Source organism: Solanum dulcamara, chromosome 12, assembly GCF_947179165.1.
Source record: "Solanum dulcamara chromosome 12, daSolDulc1.2, whole genome shotgun sequence".
In the NCBI taxonomy this organism is placed as follows: domain Eukaryota; kingdom Viridiplantae; phylum Streptophyta; class Magnoliopsida; order Solanales; family Solanaceae; genus Solanum; species Solanum dulcamara.
Genome location: NC_077248.1, coordinates 45,445,839 through 45,454,448, shown reverse-complemented (window position 1 = coordinate 45,454,448; position 8,610 = coordinate 45,445,839). Strand labels below are relative to the sequence as shown.

Genomic DNA, 8,610 nt, shown 5'->3' with positions numbered 1-8,610 from the left:
GATTAAACATTCCATGTGGTTGAACAACAACAAGATCCTATTGGATTGGTGGTGCACAATTTTGCAAATAAATCTGACCCACCCCAACAAAATGACCAATCTAATGTCCAGGAAGATATTAAGATACATACATCACATAATATTTAATATTTATGCTTTTAAACTTCTGAATACTTTTCATTGTCATGTATCATATGTAAATGTTATTATATTTTCAGGGACCTGAACCATCCACCATATAAAACAGGTGGACAATATATCAGAACAAAATATTTCATCAGATGTTTCAGAATTATTTGATCAACAGGTTTCTTCTGATATATTAAAGGTAATGTATCAGAAACAAATTGATGACCAATTTGATGCTATATATATTGTATAAGCTCAACCTCTTTAAATATATAGATATCTAGACATTTAGTACATATATATCATAAGTAAATGTTATTATGTTTCTAGGAAGATGAACCATCCGTCAAAATACAAAAGGTGGATGATGTATCAGAACATAACATTATAGCAGATGATGTATGATATCAGCAGTTTTTTTATTAAGTAATTATTTTTTTAAGATAATGTATGATATCAGCAGTTTTTTATTAAGTAATTGTTTTTCTAACATTTATAGGAACCAAAAACATTAATTTTTACAACACAATTAAAGGATGTATCAGCACACTAAATGGAACCACACAAAGCAGATACTGATCAGCTTATTCCTGATTCTGATACATTACAGGTAATGTATCAGATACATTATTGAGATAAAGTCAACATTAATAAGTTTTGTAATGACGTTATACATTACATGTAGAACACTGGAAAGAAAGATGGAAGAGTAGCCGTTGATAAAACTGACAAAGTAGAAGAGCAAGTTGAGGAGATTGAAAAAGAAAAAATCAAACCAAGCACATCGGAATCCAATACTTCAGCACCATTTTCGACCGAAACTCTGGATGTGATAGATGCTCTAATATACGGACTTCCATTACCAGCCATGCCATTGACCGTTGTTAGTCATGAGAAAGTAGTTCAGGATGAATGTCTATTACGCGATGACCAGCTACCAACCACTCTTCCATCAAAACCCAATGTATTGTCTGACGATGTGAAGACACCATTTTGAAGAAGCAAGATTCCTTCGAAGATCTTATAATCGCCGTATCTTTCAAACTTTGGGTCGAGTGAAAAGGGTTAGGAAAAATTGACATCTGTTATGCATTAGGCACACCCTTTTGAAGGTTTTGGTATATGCTATCATCCCCCATATGAGCTTTTCACAGACTACTCTCAATGGATAGAGAAAGGACTACTAAAATCGTATGGCAACAAGTAAGTATGATAAATACAACTTATATCCATACAAGTTATGTATTATATTTGTTATGTTATTAAACTACAAGCTTCCATTCAGGAAACCGAAGGAGGATCATTACAGATCTAAGTGCTCTTCATTCGGCTTTGAAAAAATGGACTTTGTAGTGGCATTTTCTAAAGATAAGAACTGGTTCTACCTAATGTCACAGCCAAATAGATGCTGGAACGATGAGGTAAAAATTTCATCATAAAGAATATGATACAACTCATACTTACTATCTGATACATACAGATTAATGTATCTGATATATACATAGATTAATGTATCTGATACATACATAATCTGATACATGATGTTTATTGTTATATAGCTAATACTTTCTTAAAATGTGCAGCACATCAATGTAATATTTTACTACCTTCAGAAGAAATCGAAGATGCAGTTGAGCAATCAGTATCGATACACAACGACAAACTGCATTTTCAAAATTTTCATCGAATATGCACATACACGCTACTATCACATTCCACCTGACATTTCTACCCAAGAAGATATGGCAAGGGCCACTGTTACAGCTCATCACGAGAGATCCGTGAAGAACATAATAAGAGGTTTCTCAATACCAGCCGAGTTGCCCTGGCATTTGGTAGATGAGGTATACATTCCAGTAAACTGCGACAGGGATTTTTATTGGGTTCTTGCGGTAGTTGTGTTGAAAAAGAGATTGATACGTGTGTATGATTCATCGCCTAGATGAAGAAGTAGCAACCCTTCCCTAGTGATCCAAAAGATAGCATCAATGCTACCAACATACCTGCAAGACAGTGGTTTCTTTGACAACAACGAACGTACCGATTGGTCGTCTCTTAATTCATACAAGGACAAATCAACCGGTAACATGCTTGAACCACATCACCCATTTGCAGTTGAATATGTTGAAGGAATTGCGTAACAGGGAAGTGACAGCTTGTGAGTATTAATAATTATGTATACCTAAATTATTAATATGTCAATTTTACTTTTTTTAAACTTGTGTATTCCTTTCTTTACAGGGATTGTGGAGTTTTCCTGGCCATTTTTGCTAAATATTGTAGTGATGGAATTTCTATTCCAAATACTGGACTAAACGCCGAATTCTTCCGTTCAAGACATACCGCACTCTTGTGGAGATATGGTTGTCAGAAGGCCATGGATGGTTATGTTAGCGATAACGACGATCCAAAAAAACCTAGGAGAGATATCTCTCCAAGCCAAGGAGAACTGATTGATGTCCAATAGTTTTTTTTTTGTGATAGTAAATATTTTAAATGTATCTGCTACTTTTAATGTATCTGATACATTAACTGTAATGTATCAGAATTAGTAAGTAACTGAAATGTTATAATCTTTCCATATATCAATTGAAAAGATTTGTATGTTTTTATCTGGTGTCAAACTCGAATATAAAATCAAATTTTATGTATCATATTCTACTGTATCAAACTTGTATCAAGTATTATATTCATAAGTGTCACATTTAGTGATTCCGATACATGTATTTTTTGCATAAGAATTCCATGTCTCAAGATTTAATGCTTATGATACATCTTGCTTATGTATCAGATTCGCATGTATCAAGATTTAATGCATATGGTACATCTACAACCTATATCAAATAATATCTTATGTATCACCCACAACTCTTGTGGAATTCTGGTTGTCGAAAAGACAAGAATATTTATGTTTGGGAAAATAACGATCCAAAAAAAAACCCATGTGAGATTTTATTTTTCCAAGTCAAGGAGAACCAATGGACATCCTTTATTTTATTTAAAAAATATTGTAGCAATAGAATGTACAATTTTGTTTTTCACCAATTGTAAACATTTTAAATGTAACTGCTTATTTAAGTATCCCGATGCATTATATTTAATGTATCAGAATCGAATGTACTAATCTTGATACATATCAACTAAAAAATATTTGTATGTTTATGTCATGTGTCAAACTCAAATATAAAATATAAAAATAGATGTAATTATATGATTCAACTAGAATGTATACCGAGATACCACAAACATCATATCTATTTAGGAATGAAATTATAAGTCTTTCTGTTGTGGCCTTCGTGGCCACAACGTCCACAAAAATTTGTGCTACTTGTTATCTTCTCACTAGCGAACTTTTTTCTCCCTTTCTTTGGTCTTCCTGGCATCCTTTTGTATATTGGTGGCAAAACAAATTCTTCCAAAATTTCCTTCGGAGCAGACCAGTCTTTCTTATCTGGCATTGGAACCATTGGTAATTCATAAGTATTTGCCAACGCCTCTGATTTGTAGTAATCAGAACAGTATAGGTGCAGGTCAGTAATGTTCTTGCTCTTCAACACTACAATTGCATATGGACATGGTATCTCATCTAGTTGAAATCTACCACAAGTGCATGTTTTTGTTTCTAGACACACAATGTATCTTATACCTAATTCGTAATGAGAATAAAGATAGTCTGATGAAGCAACAACCTGCAGGAATTAAATTTTAAATATATGTATTAGTACTTATGCATCACATACACAACTATGTATCTGAACTAATGTAAAAGGGTAATAATTATCACAGGATATATATAACTGATGAAGCAACAAACTGCAGAAAATAAACTTCACATATATGTATCAAAACTCATATATCAAATACAGATCTGATGTATCAGAATAGATGTATATGTATATAATCATCACAAGATATACCTGAATGATGATGCAACATACTGCAGGAAGCAAGTTTCACATATATGTATCAGTACTTATGTATCAACTACACATTTGATGTATTCGAATTGATATATCAGTGTATAATTAGCACAGGCTATACCTAAATGATGAAGCAACAAACTACAATAAATAAACTTCACATATATCTATTAGTACTTATGTATCATCTACACAACTAATGTATCTACACTGATGTATCAGTATATATTTAGAACATGTTATGCATAACTGATTAATCTATAACCTGAAGGAAATAAACTTCACATATATGTATCAGAATTTATGTATCAACAGTAGAACTTATGTATCATAATTGATGTTTCATTAGTTAATTAGCACTGGTATACATAGCTTATGAATCAACAACCAGCAAGAAATAAATTTCACACATATATATCAGAAAGTATGTACCAATTACAGAAATAATATATCAGAACTGATGTATCAGTATATATTTAGAACATGTTATGCATAACTGATGAATCAACAACCTGAAGAAAATAAGCTTTACATATATGTATCAGAACTTATGTATCAACTGTAGAATTTATGTATCATAATTGATGTTTCATTATTTAATTAGCACATGTTATACCAAACTGATGAATTAACAACCAGCAAGAAATAAATTTCACATATATGTATCAGAAAGTATTTATCAATTACAGAAATGATGTATCAGAAAGAAATAAATTTCACATATATGTTATACCAAACTGATGAATTAACAACCAGCAAGAAATAAATTTCACATATATGTATCAGAAAGTATGTATCAATTACAGAAATGATGTATCAGAACTGATGTATCATTATTTAATTCGCACAGGTTATACCTAACTAATGTATCAAAAAAACTGCATGAAATAAACTTCAAACATATGATGTATCAGAATTTATGTATTAGTCTTTAATTAGAACAATTTATACATAACTGATATATCAAAAACCTGCAGGAAATAAACTTCACACATATGTATCACAACTGATGTATCAACAACAGAACTAATGTATAAGAAATGATGTATAAGTATATAATTAGCATATGTTATAACTAACTAATGTATCAAATAACTATGTATCAAGTACTTATCTACTTAAAAATAACTGTCGTGTACCTTCATTCTTGAACACTTGATCGTGTTTGAAACTAGGATATCTTCGAATTTTCTACCCAAAGTATGTTTTATATAAGATGTTATTTCCCTATTTTTGCAGTTCCAAGCACCAAATAACATTCTCATTTGCTCCAAAAAGTCAATTATAGGGATATCTCGTGCTTCAACAAGACATCCATTGATACATTCTGCGATGTTAGAAGTCATCATTCTACCCCTGTTGACAGTGGCATGAACCCTTGACCACTTTTCATATCCTGTATTTTTTAAATATTGTGCCACCCGTTGATCGATTCCTTCAACTTTGGCCATTAATTTAACGACTTCATCTTTTCGGTATGCCTTGGCCATTGAATAGAAGATGTCACTTAGTACAGCTTTGCTGCTTCTGTATTTAGTACACACATTTTTCCATATATGCCATATGCATGCAAAATGAGGAACATTGGGAAATACCATGCTTACACTCTTGATTATGCTTTCGTTCCTATCTGATACAACACACATATTGTCCCTCTCACCAAATGCATTCTTGAAATTCTAAAAAAACCACGTCCATGATGCATCATTTTCTGTATCAACAATACCATACCCCAACGGCAATATGCAACCTAAAAAATCAATAATAGCGATACAATAGTTATTAAAATTCATCAAATTCACAACAAACGTGACAAATAAGACGACACACTGTTATTTAATAAGCAACAGTATCAAAAAGTAATACCTGCTCCATCAAGTGTGCTAGCTGATACAAACGTCCCTTTATAAGGTCTATCAAGATGCGCACCGTCAACAACAACTACTGGTCGACAAAACTGAAACCCCCTCATCAAGGGCCTTAACGCTATGAACAAATACATGAACTCATCAGTTGATGACTTGTGCATACTTATGTACGAATTTAGATATACGGTTTTTAGCATATGTATGTATACAGGCAGCTATCTATATCCATCAGCAGGTTTTCCCCTTAACATCTCCAAAACATGCTCTTTTGAACGCCATGCCTGTTGATAGGTAATATCAATTCCATATGTTGATTTAATATCCTCTCGTATATCATTAGGGGTGAGAATTCTCTTATGATTAACCAATTTAGGTGTTGTGAACGCACTAACAAAAGCCTTTGTAGCATGAACTTTGTTCAAAATCCTATCTCTCAGTGCACATGAATGTTCACTATTGAAATATCTAACTTTGAATATATCAGATTTTTTCCAACATGAAGCTTTCATTCTCCAACAACAGCCGTCTGAAAAGCATACTAACACATAACTGCATTTTTATAAAAAACATGGCATGTATCATACCAACATTTTTTCATATATAATATCACCAAACAAAGTGATATTCTGATAGGAAGTCTGTCAACGCATGTACTTGATACATGCTTCTTAGTATGTATCATGAACAAAAAATAAAAATGAAAGCATCAGATACACAAATTCATATGAATCTGATACATACTGACAGCATTATTTTTTAACAGTATAACTACCATCATTTTTTAACTGAGTTACAGAAATAGAGTTTTGATGTATCATGACAGGAAAAAATATTTTTTTAACATGTATCAGATACACACATTCATATGTATCTGATACATACTGTTTGATAATATCCAAAACCAAAATTTCCAAATGCAGAATATGCGCATACCTTTTACTGTCGGATCTTCTAACCTTGAAATTAAATTCATTATTGATTTTGTATTTGGACATTACGTCAACTAGAGTTGCTTTATCCTTATAGAATTGATTCTCCTTCACTTCCACACCATTTGTATCAGCTATGTAGTTTGTCAAATCTAATTCTGCTATATAACAATTTGCGACATTACCAGATTCTTCTAAACCAAAAACGTGGGACTCATTCGTGTTTGATTTGGCACAAACGATTGCTCCAGATGTACTGTCGAATGATTTTATCTCATATCTTTTTATATCCGAGCTTGATATGCACAGGGGATAATTTACGAAACCAGGCTCTTTCTTCTTCAACACTATGTAAAGATTAACACCCATATCTTACGAATATTTATTGGCGATGAGTTACCTTCAACTATGTATCGGATTTCAATATTTTTCTCTGATTCATCCATACTCAATTCAGCAGCGATTGCTGCTTTTAGATTTGAGTAAGATACATTGTCACCGACAACGATTCCATCACTTTTGTATTGTTCATAACTAACATCGGATTGCCAAACTCCAGAATGTCTCAGTAGTATCGGGATATTCATATCGATTAATTGATGAAATGAGAAGTTTGCTTTGAATTGATGCTCTGTTGTTTTCCTTGGAGTCGATGCTATGATTTTTGGCTTCAAAATTCATGTACATAACTGTCGCCTTCTTTAACCAAATAATCTCATTAATTAGATCAGTAATTGATATAAAGAGTCAATCATACCTTATCTCAATCTTCTATCCATAAATAACTGATGTGCATTAACTATTCTATAGCTAAAGTTGATGTATCAGATACATAACTTATGTATCAGCAAAACTGAAAAAATAATTGAAATCGACTTCGGTTTGAATTGATGCTCTGTTTTTTGGCTTGAATCTTCATGAACATAACAGTTGCTTTTTTTAACAAATTAATCTCATTAATTAGATCAGTGATTCAATTAAATAACCAATCATAACTTACATTAAGATACTAATCATAAATAGCTGATATGCATTAAGTATTCTACATCTAAAGTTGATGTATCAGATACATAACTTATGTATCAGCAAAACTGAAAAAAAAAAAAATTGAATTTGGTTTGAATTTATGCTCTATTTTTTTGGATTGAATCTTCATGTACACAACCGTTTTTTTTAACCAAATTAATCCCATTAATTAGATCAGTAATTGATTTAAAGAACCAATCATACTTTATATTAAGATACTATCCATAAATAGATAATCTTCATTAATTAATCTAAAGATAATTGATGTATCAGATACATCACTAATGTATCAGAAAAATTGAAAAAGGGGAAATTGGATAATTTTGGTACAATGAGGGATGTATAGTAATTAGACTTTTCCATTATGGGATTTAGGTAAAGTTTACTATTTTTATCCTCCGGACCGCTTAGGCTCTTTTGTCTACATATACCAATATCAATGTTGTATTAACTTAAATTTTTAGAATTGATTTTACAGATGATTATTTAATTTTCAATTTATTGAAAAAAAGTCGGAAAACTAACTTTTGTGACCAAAAGATAATTCAATTATTATACTTATATACTAAGAAAATAATAATACACCTAAACTGCTATGCAATCCTAAAAAATGCAAGTAGGTTACCACGTGAGTTAACTGACATTTACAAAAAAGTAAAATCATTTCTTGGAATTAAGTGAAATATTCTCATGGCCAAATGAGTAAAGATTTAGCGTTTGACCATGAAAATTCAAATT

At 31.6% G+C, this 8,610-nt stretch overlaps 1 pseudogene; it reads right to left on the bottom strand.

The window, feature by feature from the left end:
* Window positions 1–5,728: 5,728 nt before the first annotated feature.
* Window positions 5,729–7,433, bottom strand: LOC129875738 (uncharacterized; annotated as a pseudogene).
* Window positions 7,434–8,610: the final 1,177 nt, after the last annotated feature.